Raw genomic sequence first — 14,788 nt, forward strand, 5'->3', positions numbered from 1 at the left:
AGACTCGCTACTGCTGATGCAGACATGCTTTGTGCATTGCTCTGCATTGCTTTTTTTTTTTTAATTGTAGATCCCTCCGCACAGAAGAGAGGTGGTGGTAACTACACAGCCTCTCTGCTTGTGCAGTGGGAATAGAGGTCATGCTACCTTTGTACCCAAATTTCAGGCCTCCTCCCTCTGTCCCACTGATTTCCTTGCACCCTGGGGTCTACAGTGACATATAGGACCTAGGAGGCAAGTTGATGAAAGAAGAGGCTAGCAACCTTCTCCAGAGGCTGCGGGGAGCTGCAGGTGCTCCAGCACAAGCTTGTGCCACAGCTTTCACAGCATTCATGAGACCAAGATTCCCAGGTTGGATCCATCAAACCCAAAGACAATAGGAAGCCAAGGAAGACAGTCCCAAATGCAGTCCCTGAATCTCGCTGATCCCATGTCACACTAGTTGTATCATGAACCTTAGCCATACCATAACAGCTTTTGATTTAGTATTATGACAGATTCAGGTATCTGTCATCACTAAGCTTCCCAAACAGTAAGGCAAGCCTGAAGTGCTGCTCAAGATTATCTCATGAGCTATAACTTTTCTGTAAAGCCAGCAATAAGCTGTATCATATGTCATATAATAGGTAGTTCTACAATTACATGTTATAGAATATTTATGTACTGAGGCTCATACCAGCTTTGATATGAATCTTCTCCTCTTTTCCTTTCCTTTCAAGAAAAAATATCTTTGCTTTACACAAATGAACCGCGTATTGACAGTGGACAATAACACTATCTGTACATCAAAAATTATTACTATCATACACTGTTTCATCAGCTGAAGGCTTAAAAACAAACAACCTTGTTACACTAATTATACAGATTTCAGTGTGCACACCGGCAATGCATTTATACACAGAGGAATCCCCTGTGGACAGAAGGCTTCACAAACGAAGTCTCAAATTTGGGGAAAATGCCCGAAGAGGAATGTCTTTTTGAGGAATCAGACAGTTCAAGCTGCAAATCTGTCCTCTGAGCTCGAGTGAAGAACACGAGCAGGAAAACAGGGAACACCCAATGGCCAAAATTTCCAGAGCAAAAAGAGGATGCAGTTGCACCTTCCCCTGGCTCTAGCTGCTGTCTCCTCTGGCAAGAGGGAAGGAGCAGGGCAAGGCACACTGACCTACCTTCCACCAGAGGAGCTACCTCCACCCAAAGGCTAGATTTTACCCAGTGTTGCACTGATGCAATGGCAGTGAAGTCAATTTGGACTCATTATCTTGACTCGCTATTTAGACCACTGTAATTTGTTGCTATTTGAACTGCAGCAATGCCCCAGTTAGGGATGTGACAAGGCTTCTAGGCATGGCAATAATGTTGTAACACCTGGTGCACCAAAGCAGCATTTGGTTCTTGTTGTGCAAATTACAGTAAGAACAGAGCAGTAAGAAAAACACTGTAATTGTATTCAGCTTGCTAAAGACACAGTTGTGTATATATGTGGTGTTTTCTGTTTTCCAGCTCCTATTACACAGCTTGGTCACATCCCTAATCTGTGTGAGGACACGAGGCTGTGTTGAGCATGAAGGGAAATCCACCTGAGCTGCACAGGAGCCACATCATGCCCCTGCAGGTCTCCTGCCTGGGAGACCAGGGACGGGACATTCCTACAAGAGCACCTGCCTTGAACACAGCTATAGCACTGAGCGCTGTATCCATGAAATGTGCATATTGCACTCTGATGAGATAGATTTATTCTTTTTTTTTTTTTCTCATTCAAGTCAACTGTTCTTTTATGTGAAAGAAGTCAGGAATAGGCTTTTTGTAATTTATTTAAAATAGCAAGAATCCAACCTAATACGAATTTTCCAATGATAACCACTCCATGTCATTAATGAATAAGTACTTCTATACCATTTTGGAGAACTGCCAGCATTAAGAAGCCTGCTTTTTCAGAAGGAGGACTGTTCACTAGGAAAGGAAAGGTCAAAGGCAATTATTTTGTCTAAATCATCATGACTATTTCTTTTGATAAGCTCTATAACAATTTATGGCATGGCTCTTAAACTGACTGAAAATCTAGCTTGAATAGTCTTATCATTGAATGTTTGTAGTGTCATTTTCTATCCTGAGTTTTCATTTTAGGCTAGTATTGGAAATGAAAAAATAATGCTGTCTTGTTTTGTCCTGAAATGTACCAGGCAGTACCTAATGGCTTCCCAGTTCCTTTCTTCATTTATTACAGCCCAGAGAAGGCACTGCAAGAATTTATTTACTGGGAGAGGGAGACACTTTTTCAGGCCCTTCTAAGATATGCCTGCTTAGTACTACAATGTAGCATAATTAGCAAGTGGTCCTGATAGAAGATCATTAGAGAATATCCCAGACCATCCTAGCAAGTGTGTATTTAGGGATTTAGTTAATTTTATTTATTTAAAACAAACATCTAAAGAAGTAGTAATTCCTTCTAAAACCTTACCTGACATTTCTCTACTACTTCTATCACCTACTTCTCATTTCAAAAATCACATAGTGGTGAGCTTTGTATGAGCATTTTAGGCACATTCTCCCCTTATAGATGTACTGAAATACAATGCTCTGTCTCCCCAGTTAACCAGGGACCAGTCTACCTCCTACCCCTAAGCTAACATGAAGTCCATTTATGCAGGCTTGTCTTGTGCATCACACCAGTACTGCATGCCCTAATGAATAAAAAATCTCATAGATCACAGAGAAATGGAAGGTGTTGGGTCCTTGTCTCTTTTGTATGTGAGAGCAAGCAGTGGCAGTGACAAATATGTTGCAAAGAAAATTTCAGCAGAAGATGCTTTAAAAATAATAGTTTTTTTCTAGTCAAACAATCCAAGATTCTGCAGAATGATCATAAAACTGTGTCAGCTGCAGTTTACTTGTCCCAAAGTTTTTCCGTTTCTCTAGTCAGCTATTTATATTTGAATGCTTTGCTTTTGGAAGCCATCAGGGGGAAGGTAATGTTCAGAGACTTGTGCATCAGACAAAACCTGGAGCAGTAGCTTGCTGTCACCTGTGGCATCTCCTTGGGATACAACAAACTTTGACTCCTTGCTCTTGAGGAGAGGTGGGAAGAAGCAGTACAGATTGTGCTGCAGGAAGAGCTGCAAAGGAACAAATTACTTTGCCATTTTGCTTCCCACTTGTGGTCAGAGAGCCAGGTGCCTGTGAAGGGTGAGGTGGAGCCCCTGGGAGGGGATGGGGCAGTGTCATGGTGAAGCCATCAGCTGCTGAGGACATTTCAGCCTTTTTTCTATTCAGATGCCTGGGTAGCCTACAGGTTTTAAGTACATTTAATTCCATCCTGGTGCTGGATTCCTTAGGACTAGTAAAGCCTAATCAGATATACCTAACAACAAGAGTAATAATAACAACAGTAAATAGAAACTCATTCATAAACAGACCTGTGAAATTACACGAAGCAAGCTAAAGCTGTATAGGACAGAACAAAACCAGGGACAGGATAAAAAGCAGATGGGCATGTGGTTAACAGAGAGGAATATATTTTTGATATGGGAACGCAGACTTGATACATTTTTGGTCAACCATATCTTCACTCCCAATATAAACTAAAGTTAGGGTGTAAACCCTGAGGTAATGTGCTTATATGAAACCATATTTTGCTTAGGTAACTCTCAAAGACTAATTATATTGACCACTGATAATCCTTTGCAGTTTCTTCTACACATCTACTTTTATTGTCTATAAGAAATGTTTGCAATAATTTGTTCGATGGTTTTAATTTATATTAAGGAAACCATAAACCATGTCATAGGTTTCTGCCTAGATCCGAGTTCACACGCATATGTAAGGAATGACTTTCCTAGGGTGGGATTACTTTCCTTTTCTTTCCCTGCACATGCAAGTCTGCCTGGTTCCAGTAATTATCATGGATCTGAAAAACAGTCTTTGTTGCCTAATCTCACACTGACTGTGTCTTTACACAGCTCGTGCTTCCAGGGACGTGTCAACATGAGAACGTTTGAGACTGCCAGCTTCTGCTTTTCTTTAAAAAGGTCTGAGATTTCCCGGTTGCAGACAAAGATTTGGAAAGATGAATACTAAAGCCTATACGGATCTACAATTTATTGTTCAATCAATCTCAAGATTTTGGAATACCTCAAGTTATCAAAATTATTTTCCCACACATTTATTTGTCTACTTTTTCACAACAGGGAGGAAAGGAAGAAAGAGAGGAATCCACGGACTGAACTTTTTATTCCTATGTGAGCTGTGCGAGGGAAAGGCTGGTTACTTAGATTCCTTCCTCCTCATTACCCTGACACACATAAGGGCCATGCTCAGTTTGGCTCCCAGGCAGAACCAATCACGGTAGCAATTTACTGAAAAACATGATGTAATAAGATCCTTAAAGCTGACAATGCCTGATGTTTGGAATTAATTAAAATATACTTTTGTTCATGCAATAGCATGAACTAGAATGCTCTCCCTTCCTCAAAAATACACAGATATTAGGAGCAGCTTCCTGTCAGCCAGAGCAAAAGGTACTTCATGCCTTTGGACCTCAGTTTCAGGCACCAGCACCTTCCAGTTTCTACTTTTTTTTTTTTTTGGCCCACTTTACATTGGCTCTTTATTGCTCAAGTTAATCTGCTGGCTGGATTAAATTCTTGTTTTTAAATTTGAGAGGAAAATGGACAAAGAGAAATCCAAGAAGAAATTGAGCAAAGCATGACACGGAGGTGAAATCTTGTTTTCCACATATGGGGCCAAATGTGAAGTCAGTGGAGTAACTTTGAACTTACAGCAATGGAGCTGAAAGCAGGATTTGGCCCCTGAAGTCGTGGATTACCAGATTTGGAGCCGAATGTCTGTAGTCCCATTTCAGTTTGGCTCTGAGAAAATATGAGTTCTGGACATGGTCCCAACAAGACGGGAATTATTTCAAACAATAATCTTTTTGTTTGCATAGCATAGGGTTTCACTTAGTTATAAATACATCTTTCAAATTAAATTTCCCTTGAAAAACAATGATTTAAGGAACAAAGTGGTTTGTCAAACTCCGGGTATTTTCAGTGAAATCCAGAACTTGGGGTGGGGGCTATTGGAAGTCCAAACCACTGCTTAGTTTTGCCATGACCACAAGAATAGGATGTTCAATCACAAGCAGAGAGTAAGTTGGCCTCACAGTTGCCTTTGCTTTTCCTGTAACAAGACAACAACAACAAAAAAAATCACAGGCAGCAATGGCACAGATTTGTTTTTCTCTCTCTCTCTCTTAACTCAAAGAGGACAGGCAAACCATGGCCTTCAAAACACTTCATCTGTGGACCACACACAGAGTCTGAGGTTAACGCTATTATTGCTCCTTTGTCAGGCCTTTTTTGTCAGCTCTGCCAGATGAATTGTTCATTTCTTTATTAAATAAGATTCTTTTCCAGTAGCTGTCTCCCTTAACCTCAAAATAAACCCTTTCCCTAGAAGGGAAAGATGAGCTGTGTACAGTTGTCCCCGTGGAAAAATGGCAGAGTAAACATTTCACCAAGGGACATTGTAGAGGGCTCCCCGAACCCCTTACATTAAAGTTCAAACAAACAAAAACTAAACGTATTTCTCCTCTCACTTTGCGGCTAAAGAGTGAGCATATGGTATTTAGGCTGGACTCCGATTAACTCATTTCAGAGAAAACTGACCCTTCAAAAAGTAAAAAAAAATAAGGGCTATATATTTTCTTCTTTTTTTTTTTTTTTTACAAAATGTTAAATTCTTCTTAAATGTACAGCTATCTATGAAATAGAAGAAAACTCTTTCTAGAAAGCCTTTCTGCTTTCTGGTATTTTTCAAGAAATGAGCAGCAACATCAGGGCTGTTACCTCAAAGGAAGATTTCTGCCCTGCGTGTTTGGAGCAGCTGTAACTTAATGTACCAGTATTTCAAAGACTTCAGAGGTTCCCTAAGACTTTCAGACTATCATTACTTCTCCTTGTTCATTTTTCAGTTCACTACTCTTATGTACTGACTCTCTTCATTGCCCTAGGGCTATGAAAATAATTTCTGGATCCAGGGGTCCAACGTACTCTTTTTTATTCTCTATAGGATAAATTTCCTTCTGGTGCAGCCTTTTTTTTACCCCTCCCTTTGTCTTCCGGTTTTCTCTCACCAGTTCTCTTCCTTGCATATTAACTCCTTGCTTGTTCATCTGCCCTATTACACATTTTATTTCACTTTCAGTCTCCACTCTTTACCCTCTTCACAGAATTATGGAATGGTTGAGGTGGGAAGGGACCTCTGGAGGCCACCTGGTCCAGTCCCCTGCTCTAGCAGGGCCACCTCCAGCAGGTTGCCCAGGACTGTGTCCCGGCAGTTTTGGAAGATCATCGGAAACGCACCCAGCCCTGGCACTGAGGAGAGAGTCCCACTCCAGAATGGGGTGGTAAGTCTTGGTGTGAACCCTGGGGCTGATGGATCCCAGGTGCCACCTTATCTGTCTCTGCACTTGGTAGCTCTGCCCAGAAGCACTCGTGACCTGACCAGATTGCGATCTGATTTCCTCTTTGGTTGACTGACAGGTGCAGGTTAAATCTTTCCTTTCAGACGCACTCAACAATGTGGGAAATATTTTAACTTCCTCCATCTGGGTTTTGTACTACATGAGAGAGAGGATTTCCTATTTTTCAGTGGGTATGTCATCTGGACGAATGGTGTCTTCCCAAGGGAGGCTATTTTTGCAGGAGTTTTCCCCCCAGGAAAGGACAGCCAGCACACCAAGTTGGAAACACTGTGATCACATCCAAACTAGGCCATTTTCGTTACTTATTGTGGTTAATTATGCTGTGCTTCGAAGTCTGCTTTGTACTAGGAAGAGGCGAAGCAAGGAGAACTGTGAACTGAGCCTGCTGGCATTGCAGCAGGAATGCCCAAGGAAGAGCCACCCCTCTGGTCCAAGTTCTCCTCCTCTACCACTTCTCGTGCTGTCTGTGCTCCTCGCAGAACGAGAGTGGGTCTCAGTCATGCCGATTTGGGGTGCAGAGAGGGAGACCCAGCCCTCTTCCACAGGGTGGAGACGTGCAGTCCCGTGCTGTCCTACCTCTGCCCTTGCATCAGGGCAAAGATGACTTCCTAGGTTGACCCATGAGGAAACGGCAGGGGAAGTTCATGTTTTTATTTCTTCTGTGGAATAGGCAGATATACACAGGGCCTACAGAGACAGAGAGATGTTTCTTGGCACATCTTAAACTGCAGTCAAAAGAGATTTCTTGGTCCCTTGCTCCAAGCATAGGTGGAAATTTCCATCCAGCCTGTGCAGTCAGTACCAGGGTAAGTTATGAGGTGGAACAATTCCTTGCAAGCTTTCCAGAGAGGCTGCTGGGGACCAGTAGATCCTCCCTCTGTTGGGAATCACAGGAACCTACCATCCCAATCCTTCAAGAGCTTCAGCCTACTTAGTAGCACCAACTCAGTGTTTTAGAAGGGTTACATTTTATCTGGAGGTTCAAACATCACTCTGGTGGGCCAAAGGTGAGCCCTAAATATTTCTGCCTTAATATTTGATAATACCAAGGTGTATTTTAAAATATGACCTGCCAGAAGTCCCATGTGGCTCTCAGTAAGGAAAAGCTTGTGATCTGGATGTAACCGCCATCGTGCGCCATTTCAGGGATTCAGTTCTCTATCAGATAGTCTTCATTTTTTTATTAAAAGCTGTAAGACTTTCTATAATGTTTTTATTTCTGATCTGCCATCTTGCAGGCTTGCATTCTGAGTCACTGAGACACAACCAACAGAATATATAGCTATATAAAGATGTCTATTATATACTGTAAAACAGAGATTCAAGATTACAGAACATATTCACTTTTTTCTGAAGCCACAATAGGAGATATATAAACAACCCTGATTCCTCTAGCATTGCCATGGCTAAGATTTTATGGATCTCTTCATTCCTCTCACCAATGCTTTGCTTAATGCTGGCTTTTCTTTACTGGATCTAGTATCCAGAGTTTTCCTGCAAGATATCCTTCTGATGTGAATATAAATTTTCAACAGGTTTGCTTTTTATTATCCTCATATTTCTAGATTTCATTGTGTTGCCTAATAGGTCTGTAGTTTTTACACCTGAAAATGTTCTCTTATTGCTGCTTGCACAAACATTTTATTGCCAAGAATGCTTTCTCTAAAGGAAGAACATTTTCTAAAGTTGGATCAATCCGAATAGCACAGCTATGAAATCCAGTAAAGAAAAATATCTCTTCCATCATCCTGTTGATTTTTTTAAGCAGAAATGTAGAAACCCAATTTCATATTTTGACTCCTCTAAAGCATTTTAATCTATCCTTTTCATGAGACAGAGAGACCTTATTTTGGTTACAAAACTCGGGAATTTCATTACGTCTCTTTGAACGATAAAGAGTAGCTTGGCTAGTACACAGTACGTCCTTATTTCATTCCTAATCTCCTTATGTAACAGACCCTGCGACTCACATGCTTTTTCAAGTTTCAGAAGCCCTTCATGTTTCTTCCGTGGGGTGAACAAAACAACGTTAGCATCCTTCTAGCAAATCTTGCTTAAATATGGCTGTTGAGAGGTAGGCAAGAAGGTACACTGTGGTTTCATGTGCCCTATAGCTGCTGTGTGCAACATTTAATTATGAATAGGAGAAGAACTTGAAGAAGGTAGGCACAAACCCTGCAATGCTCATATTACTGTCCAGTCCCACTGGGAATCATGGCCACTCACTGTACTCACTCAGTACGTTTTGCTAGAAAACCCGTGACATTAAGCAGATACAGATTTCTGATGCCTGTGAGTAACAGTCAACATTTCAGACATATAAGGTTCAAGGTATATATAATTCCAGATGCGGTCTGTGTTTAAATAGTAAACCTCAGTACAATGTATACGTACTATAGCCGTTAGGAGCTAGCACCTGTATTTTGCATGGTGGCAGTGCACTGTTTTTATATCAAATTTCCAGAAAAAAAAAAAAAAAACAGACAAATTTTTGTCTGTTAAAGTTTCCCAAGAGAGTGGTCAAATCAGCCAGCGATCACAGCGAGAGGAGAAGAATAGCTCAGGCAGTGTCCAGCAGAAGAGCCCCTAAAGGAATCACTCCTTCTTTCCTTTGGTGGAGTTCATATTGCCAGATTTACCCACTCTTTACATTTTCATTCAATATCCTAGGGAGTTTCCCAGACTACACAGCGTAAAGAATTTTCCCCACAGCAGAGCAAAGAATTAAATCATTTACGTTATGACATAAAAACCCCAGAGATCAGATGTTAAATGAACAATGCAGGCTCTGGGTGAGTCAATTCCTAGCTCAAAATTGAAAGTTGAAAAGACAAGATGTTGAGGATGTCAGCTTTGGCTGACTTTTTCTAGAATCAGCTGAAATATTTGGTTTCTGGGCAAAAAAGGGCTGAGGCATTGTCAGAGGTGAGCACAGAGACAAACCCAGGCAAACTTAGGAACAAAGAGAGCCCTTTACTGTTCCAAACCGTCTCCACACACTTTCCGTTAAGTTAGCATTGGACCTCACCGTGGCTAAATGAGAAGGTGCTGGAGCAGGCAGAAAATAGTAAAGAAAAAGAGAATGGTTTGGAAACTGAGGAACATAGGAGAGTTTCAAAACAGGGATAATGCAGATCCAGCAGCAGACTAGAGGAGACGTTAAGGGAAGGGGCATAACCTAGGGCGTCCTAAAGCAAGAAATTGTGCAAATGTAGCAGTCCGGTTTCTTACCAAACACTGTGCCACAATTGAAGGTTTTCCAAGTGCTTAAAGACTATTTTGGAGACTTCAGTGGGAGATTTGGAGATAGTGCAGAGATGCCCTTTTGACCATCTCAGCAGAACTGTTCATACTATAGGAGGTCGGAAGAGAAGCATGAACGTGCAGCCCAGACACCTATCTCCTGAAGGAGAGAGGGAGGAAGCCTGGGGGTTGCGAGCTCACCGTTAGCATCGCCTGATGTACGTTACACCCCATCGATAGCATGGCCTGCTTGTGGCTGCTCGGTCCCCAGCAAGAGCAGGGCTGGATGCAGCCTCATGAGCCCGAAATCTGGGGGGAGGAAGTGGTATGTTCTCTGCTGAGAAGGAAGCCTGGGAAAGCACCAGGCACAGAGGATACACCAGAGAGGCTGTTGTTAATAGCTCTTGGCAAACAAAACATTGGTCTCTTCTGGTCTTGTGCAGCTGGCTGTCTAGGTGTCTGGAAATTGGCTGAATGAAAAGAGTTGCTCTCCCTGAGGAGGTACACACAGTGGAGCTGTAGTAAGTGCATGATTTCCTTGATACTGAAGGCATATCATTTCTGTTCGGCAGAGTGAACTGCACGCAAGAGACCATGAAGTGACCAACAGAACCCCAAACGCCATCAGGAGACATGCTCAAGTGCATCTTAGGAAATCACAGATGTTCATCATGTTGCTGGAAATCGCAGGAAGTGCAGCCGATGGGATGTTTCACTGGCAGGTCTGAAGGAAGCTGTGCTGTCTGCGGAGAACACCGGCAGATGCAATTGGAAAGCGTCTCACTGTGCTCATCACAGGCCTCCACTACCAGCAGCTGACCACGGTGTAGGCAATGCCTGGTGACAGCAAAGGGGCAAGCTACAGGATTAAAGCAGTGCATCATTCTGTCTGTCAGTCACTGGCACAGCCCGACAAAACTTGGAGCCCATAAAAACAGATGGCAAGGAACCGTCACTGATTGTGGTAAAAACAAAAGCCAAACTATTTATTCTAACTAAAAGTAGGTGAGCAAAAAGCCACTCTTAGGAGCAGACTCAGCCAGCTCGGAATCCCATCGAAGCAGCCAAGGAGGACATTCCAGAGAAACTGGGGAAAAACTGGGAACAGCATGTTCAGCTACTTTCCCTGATGAAAATTTCCCTGAGTTAAAATAAAAACATGACATCTCAAAATGTCTGACCAAAAGGCTTTCTTTTCCCACAGGGCTTTGTAAATGCAAATTGCGAGAGGTTAATGTTGTTGGAAGGAAGAGAACTGAATAATCTGAAACGTGGTGCTGGCAAATATCCTTGTGTGACTGCTGGGTAGGGGAGGAGAGCGGCAATGTTAGGAACACTGCTAGGGAAAGGTAGGCTCTGTTTTCCAGCACTGAGCAGCCCTGGACATACACTTGGATTACGTTAGACATAGCCAGGGAAGTAACTGTGGGAAGCTGATCACAGCAAGGTATGAGGAGACAATCAGTAGAGAGGTGAAAGCAATTAACTCGATAAGTGTTATCCGAAATATTTGTGCAGCTCGCATAGCAAAGTACTCCTGAAAGAGCATAGGGAATGTTTGAGTGACATGAAAGGAAAACCAATCCACTAGGAAAACGGGAATGTAAAGAATATAATGACTTGCAGTTATTAGAAAGGATATTTTATCAGATCACGATATTTTATCAGCAGACTCATCTGCGGTTGACATATAGACACCACAGGCCGTCAAATTTACATCGCGTGCTAAATTAATGTTTATATATATTTTTTTCATTTAGTAGACAGTTAATCTAACCATGCTTGCCTAACAATATGTTAGCTTTTATTTATTTCATTACTTATATTTTCATTTCAGTAGCATTTTGTGTAGGTAAATCCTGGAGTCTGGTAACTGCTGGCTATCTCAGAACGCATGTATCTGTGTAAGAGAACTGAATATATGTGAGCCGGAATATCCTTAATGGATAAAAGTTCTTGGCAGCCATGAAGCAAAGGGAAACGTACTGGCTATACAAATTGATGAAGCTAGCATTTTTGAATTTCTCACTTCTTAGAGATCTTTTCCAAAGAACTAAGCATATCTTTTCCAACCAGTGGAATGTGGCTGAAAATGCAGTGTTGCAATAAATGTCTATCTAGTCCAGGACAACAGGTTATGTTTTTAGACGTGCTAGCAAAAACTTTATTTATTTAACCCATTTTTAAATATTATTTAGCCTCCTGCATGAACAATGAGAGGAAAAAATTAAATATTAGGCCTATGAATAGCTAACAGATTTTTCTAAAGCCCTGACTGTGAAGGGAACTGAATTTCATCTAAAATACATTCAAACAGGTACTGATGCATTAAGAAAAAAATCTTTCTAAATCATTCATAGCTGGCATTGTCTCATCAGTGATGAATTATACTACATTTGATGATACCGTGCTTGATGCTACACAAATCCCCAAATGTAGGAAATGCAGTTTTATCCCACGGAGTTTTTCATCTAAAAGACAAAGCAGACAAGCCAGGATACAAGGACTAATTCAGAAAATTCTGTTTGCTTGGGTGTCTCCCTCCACTCTTTCTTTGGCTTGACGGTGGTCTGCAAGTGTCCCAGCCCATATCTCGTAGTGATGCTCACACAGCAGTGGTTGACTCCTCCCATCCTGGCAGAAAATTAACCACCAAGGGCTTCCAGTTTGAACCTTGCAGAACTGGCTTTGTCCTTATGAAAAGACGAGTTTACTGGAATGCAAAATCCTAAATTAAATAAAAACTTGTGCCTGTCGTTAAGAAATCTTCGTATAACTTTTGCAGCACAGAAACATAATCAGCGTATCAACCACATCTGGAAGGTGCTTCGGTTTATTCAGGAGGAGACACTGGAATGTGAATGCGGGCTAGGTTGGGCCATAATAAATGTTAAGAATGTAAATCAGGCGCATTGCAAATCTGTTATCACATATTTTTTTCCAGAAACAAGATGAGAACATTTAAAAAGGAAAAGCCAAACAAACCCTTAGGGTCAATTAATGCCGTTACACTACGGTTGAATTTCACTCAAAGATCAAAGTGCATCATTTACAGTAAATGAGCTTTTGTTTCTGCAGTTAGATGTTGATCACTATTCTGCTTTCGATGCAGTCTTTATCAGCAGTTTCTTTTCCTAATTCTTTCTTTTCTGCACTGCATACCACTAGAAGAAATTTTCTTCCAAAAAAATCTGTTTTCTGTGAACCCAACAAAGGTTGGAAATAAATAGTGGGCTGATTTCCTGATGCAGATGCTGGGACAGTGTCTAGAAATGGAGGCTCTTAGGCAGAATCTTATGGCATTCCTCTGCATAACTGCTGGTTTGCACTAGTTCGTCCCTGTGGTTTCTTCAGCAGGACCCTTCCCTCTGGCCCTTCCAGCAGCCAGATATGCTTTCAGCAAATGTGAACTGAAGTTCGTGCTTTCCCAGGATGCAGATGGTAACTGTCCTCCCAAAACTCATCTCTGGAGCTACTAGGCAGGTGGGAAGGAGCCATTTGGTTATCTTTTGATAACTGTATCGTGGTTACATCGTTCTATCCTGTTTTCTGTTCTTGGTGGGTATGCTGAGGAGTTAGGAAGATAAAGTCCCCCACAGACCTGTGAGACAGAGGAAGATCTCACTGATCCTTCCATTGACAGTTCGTGGCCCTTCCCAGGTCTCTCATCCTGCCTCTCCTCATCAAGCTTGGACGTTCCCTTCAGTATTACCTCTGCCAGAGCAGGGATCCTAAGAACGATGCGCCCAGCCTGAGGCCCACCTACAGCCCACTTAAGCTTCTCATCCAACATCCAGCAGTGCTGTGAGTGAGAACAACCCCTGAAAGATGTAAGTTCTCCAAAACATTTATTTGCATATTTGAGAGTCCCAAATCACCAGGGCACCGTGCAGATTCAAAAAAACAGTTTCTCCTAAAGCACCAAGTGGTAACACCAAGTCTGAAACAAGAGGTTGTGTACCCCCAAATTTCTCCAGGCTCTGGAGTCACAGGAATTATAGGTTTTACAAGTCTGATTCCTCAGGTTCCCTATTGCAAACTTGACTTTCAAAGTGGACAGAAATGGACAGAGGTGTAATATTAGTACACTGAAAAATTTGTGTGCTGGTATCTTTTGTCCCGTATTTTTCCTTTTCCTTGGAGAGTAAAAGTTTTAGTAATAATTATAGAAGTAGAATGGATATCACCCTTGTCCGTAAAGTGCTTAAGTACTGAAAACTATACCTGTGCCACTAGGAAGTAAAAGAGGGTGTAGTCTATTTTGGAAGGCAGTTATCCAGTTCCAGGTGGTTGGAGGGCAAGATCAGAGCGTTCATTCATGATGTGGGTGGTCTGGACTGAGAGCTGAACTTTGTGCAAGGGAGTGGACTGCTCAGAGGGAGAAAGAAAGGTTGAACTTACTGCTTTTCTGCTTTATTCAGTTAAGTAAAGGTTATTCATGGAATATCCATAAAGACAAAGTTGTTTGTATATCTGGCAATATTTAGTTTTAATTTACTAATGACATTTAGCAAGATCTTTGGGAAAAAAAAAAAAGGAAGAAAATTTTCAAAACAGGAGTGGCTCTGAAGTAGGTGCTCAGCTCTAAAACAATTCTGAACATTGGAAAATCTCCATCCAAATCTCATGGGCCTTGACAAGACCTATATCTTTTTAAAAATCTTTATTTTATATCCCCATGTGGCTCCCTCTGCTAATTTATAGACTGTAACAGATTTTTGGGAGGGATGCGAGGGGAACTAGTTGTCTTCCTCTGGTGATGGCATAACAGGACCCCCATCATAACGTTTTGTGTTTTTTTTTTTGAAATTAGCAAAAACAACATTGTGGCCAATAGTTACAGATTCCAATCCATTACTCATAGGCAAAATACTCCACAATCATATTTCTAGTTTACAAGAAAAGCTTTTTCAACCGTGTTTTAATCTACTTAGCCATTTATCTGTCAAAGAGAGGAAATGCTTCTTTTTGTTTGTTTTAATTATCCAAAAAACTGTACTTCTGCACTCCATACATCATTTAAGCCTGAGCCTGTGACGAACTGAAGATGGGAGCAGGTGC

Source organism: Anser brachyrhynchus (genome assembly GCF_964034855.1).
Source record: "Anser brachyrhynchus genome assembly, chromosome: 4".
Taxonomy (NCBI): domain Eukaryota; kingdom Metazoa; phylum Chordata; class Aves; order Anseriformes; family Anatidae; genus Anser; species Anser brachyrhynchus.